Source organism: Berghia stephanieae, chromosome 1, assembly GCF_034508935.2.
Source record: "Berghia stephanieae isolate SIO BIC M18660-M18661 chromosome 1, UCSD_Bste_1.3, whole genome shotgun sequence".
Classification (NCBI taxonomy): domain Eukaryota; kingdom Metazoa; phylum Mollusca; class Gastropoda; order Nudibranchia; family Aeolidiidae; genus Berghia; species Berghia stephanieae.
Window position 1 is genome coordinate 113,321,634 of NC_088360.1, and position 4,253 is coordinate 113,325,886.

A 4,253-nucleotide genomic window follows, 5' to 3' on the forward strand; every position below is an offset into this window, starting at 1 on the left:
AGGAAAGAGATAATAAATAAATAGATATATATGTAGAGAAAAAAATAAATAGAATAAAAAGAAATAATTTAAATCAGCCCTCCTTGACTACTGATCGATTCTCAGACTTCCTGATAACAGGTCAAACGTCTACAATTGAAACACTTTGGTTACCAGGTAGTTTTCTCTTTTCTATCTTATTTATAGATCCTATAGAGTCTATTATTTGTCCAAATAAGTGCGAAGAAATGTTTAATTTAACGTATCAAACACGTGTACTTTTTGAGAAGAATGAATCGATCAATCGGGTATGCTTGTTTCTATATCTCCGTCAAGAATGCGTGTGATCTGAAAGTTGATCCCACATGAAGGAAGGCTATTGCTTTCTATTTGTCTTTCTTTCTTCCCTTATTTCTTGATTTTTCTTTTCTTTATTTTTGTTTGTTTGTTTGGATTACTTCTTTATCTTCTGTTTTTCTTTCTGTTTTGTCAGGCCCACCCACATTTTCATATTTTCAATATTAGGTAATAGATATAGTTGAGCCAGAAATGCAAATTCAAAAGTGATAAAAGATTCAAATTCTTCTCTCTTCCATCGTTTCTTTTACTCTTTTAAGACACTGATTGACCTGTCAATCAATATAATGCTTCAACTTGCCCTATGCGTCACACAATCTGAAAAAAAAAACTAATTTAATTAAGTCTGGAAATCGATTTTATTGATGCTTACACCAGCATTAAAATTGATCGGAATACTCATAAGACCTTGAGAATTATCATTTCTAGGACGAGCCCACCACCTGATTATAGCATAAGCCTTTTAATACTCTATATGAATTAACTGAGAGCACGGTGACAATACTATATCATTTTTGATTTCCTTTAACAGTAGACTACCATTGTGATCAGTTTATTTTCCATATAACTTTTTGCGAATCAAATGCACCAGAAATTACCGATATTGACGATACAGAAACATTAACAGAGCATTTAACGCGATTCAAATAGCCAACACTTGTTAAATTGATGTTAGTTTGTTTCATGACAGTTGTGTGCATTTTGCAGTGATTTTCTAATATGACTTTTTTTTGCAAAATATTACCCGAAGACCTGAAGAGTCTCGGTCACATTCACCATTTATAATCCAGTGACACATTATTTGATTTTACCAATACAAATTGCACATTGTACGAGTATGAATAGGAAATATTTATTTTTATAATGTTACCCGTTAATTCTGACAATAAAAGGAGTCTCAAAACACATACAAATGGGCAAAAGGCTATTTATAATTAGAGGGAGAGAGAGAGAGAGAGAGAGAGAGAGAGAGAGAGAGAGAGAGAGAGAGAGAGAGAGAGAGAGAGAGAATTGGTTGAAACTTTATTAAGAAATGTGAATCTCCTTCAACTCCTCTCTCTCTCTCTCTCTCTCTCTCTCTCTCTCTCTCTCTCTCTCTCTCTCTCTTTCTCTATATCTCTCTGCCCCCCCCTCTCATTCTTAATTTTCTGTGACACGAGATTATTACGGCTTCCTGTTTTAAAGATCCCGCTTTAGGCTTACGTAGATATATCAATGATCTTAATTTACTGGCCATCGTACATATTATGCCCAAGCCATGACCAAACCAGTTAATAAAGAGATCAGGCCGTTATGTTCCTGACCATAACAAACAAATCGCTTGCATTCAGTCATTGGCCCAATGCATACGGTATTTATCTATATCACTTGTTCAAATATTTTCATATCCCCTTCTGACTCACTAGCTCAATTTATTGATTCTTTAGACACGTGAATGATAGCAAAAGGGGTGGGGGAGCCTGATTTGTTCAAGTAGGCCGAGGTATAGAAGAATGAAATAATTGTTGCACTATGGCTATCGTGATTAATCATTTTAGGCTACTCAATCCATATCTTTTAAAAGTATATTTACTTCTAGTGTAGCCTAAATATTTCAAGACAATTTTGTCCCTCAAAATCTGCTTTAATTTGATTCAAAAATCGAGTTTCGGAAAAATGATAGGATAGGCCTATTTGTTACATCCATTTGATGGAAACACTCAGTGAAAGGATAAATAAACAACTTTCGATAACATCAGAGAAAAAAGGATGGGGGTGGGGGTGGGGATATGAATTCTTTGAGAATTTAAAAAGTCTTTAAATAGTTTGAGGTCTATTCTTCTGTTTATGCACACACACACACACACACACACACACACACGCACACACAAACACTATGCTGCACAACAAAACACACACAAATACACACATAAAAACATAGTAATAAGTAAGACTAAATATTTTGCTTTGATTACAATCAAATTATGCGCATACAGGAAACAAGGATCAAAGTGTGCTGAATGCTGGTCAATGAGAAATCTCTCCTCCTTCCCTCATCTACTGAACCAGACAAAATCATGGTACAACTATACCTTTTTAAAATGTCGACTCCTCCTCTCCTCCTTCTCCTCTCTCTCTCTCTCTCTCTCTCTCTCTCTCTCTCTCTCTCTCTCCACAAAGGCCCTGATAATACTGAAGAGTATAAGAAGTAAGAACTGAGAGGACATGAAGAAGGTAAAATTTCCTAAGTAATTTTCATTTCATTAGACCCGGATGATATAGTGAAGGAAACTGTTGAAACAATACTGTAGATAGATTAAAAGGTGAGAATATTTTAATAAGCAAAACTCCTTCCTTGTCGAGCAGTCTAAAGATTCGTGCACACCATTATCTTACGTAATAGATATATATATATATATATATATATATATATATATATATATATATATATATATATATATATATAAGTAGATAGATAGATGGATAAATAGGAAGATAATAGCTAAGTCGATAGTCAGATAGATAGGTAGATAGATAGATAGATAGATAGATAGATAGATAGATAGACAGATGGATAGACAGATAAATAACGTTCGAGTCCCGCTCTGAGCGGCGCATATTTGAATCCTTGGAAAAGACTCTTTACTCACATCGTACTGGCCGCTAACAGCATTGTCTCTGTCCGGAAAAAATGTAAAATCGCCTCACAGGCCTCATGTCTCGTCCGACATGTTAAGTGTTGATTAGCGTTTAGTGGATATTGCTCTTTATAAATAGATAAGTAGATAGATTGATTGATTGATAGATAGGTGTGAAGATGGATAGCTTGATGATATGAAATGTGCATGTGAATGTATGGATATTTTGTTTTTCATTTGTAAGATTACCTATCTAATTCTCTTAATCAATTGCAATTTGTACCACAAAAGCTTTTTGTTGGCGCAGTGCCTAAAATGTATGCGTCTGAATGCGTTTGTAGCCTTCAATACATTAATGTTTGGCTTTGTGAAAATCTGAAAAGGTGCTAAACAGTGCCAGCCAAAGTAGACAGAAAATTACATTTAAAATTCAGGAGGTCTGAGGTTTGAACCCTTGTCGAGACAGGCTGACATTTTTGGGATGCTTTTTAGTATTATTCTCTCCGCTTTGTCTGGCACACTTTCATATATATTTCCAGATTTTTATCGTACACTAGTGCCTGCTCCTTAATTTGCCACTTTGCTATTGTTACGAATACCGAGATATACTTTAGACAGAAATATGAGCACACTTTTTAAAATTCCAAAAACCAGCAAACTCCAACGAAATAAAAACGAACACTAAGCTTTATATTGAAAATTAAAGTCAGATTTAGTACAACTTATCACCACCGATTATGTCCACGAATTCATTGCTATCCCAATCACTACCATAATAAAGGTGTTACACAGTGCTACAATAATAAATGTCGTATTTCTTCCTTTGAGAGGGCTAATACTTCTGACATGACGGCGGTCACGGGGGTGGAAAAGATACGACTCTGACAAAATCTAGTCGTCTTATCTGTCCCATGGAGCGACAAGGGACATGTCTGTTTCCCCACATGCAGCTGGGTCTTTAATGAAAGGGTATGGATGGCATTCGTTCATATAACGCATACCCCCTCCCTTTCCCTCAAAGTAGCTATTTAATCATATCTATACCCTATAATTTGGATTTTGAAAATGTTATTTTTTATATTTTATGAGAATTCATAAAAGTCAACTAAAAAAAAACAACAAAATTTTATGGCGTGTAAAAAAAAAGTAATGAACATACATTTTATCATAAAATGTCTAATTTATTATCGCACCATAATCAGACCGTGTCTGCATTAGATTTAAACTGTCAATAAATATATTTTAACGAAAACAAAAAATCAAAACAGAACACTGGAATGATTTCTTAAAACGCTATGT

At 34.5% G+C, this 4,253-nt stretch overlaps 1 protein-coding gene across 1 annotated transcript in view; it reads right to left on the minus strand.

Annotated features, from left to right (window-relative positions):
- The window catches only part of LOC144965238 (uncharacterized), a 10,470-nt gene extending 6,582 nt beyond the window's left edge, over positions 1-3,888 (minus strand). The window contains exon 1 of the mRNA XM_078900364.1: positions 3,753-3,888. The gene's annotated coding sequence lies outside the window, so the exon portion shown is untranslated. The remainder of the gene's footprint in view (positions 1-3,752) is intronic.
- Positions 3,889-4,253: the final 365 nt, after the last annotated feature.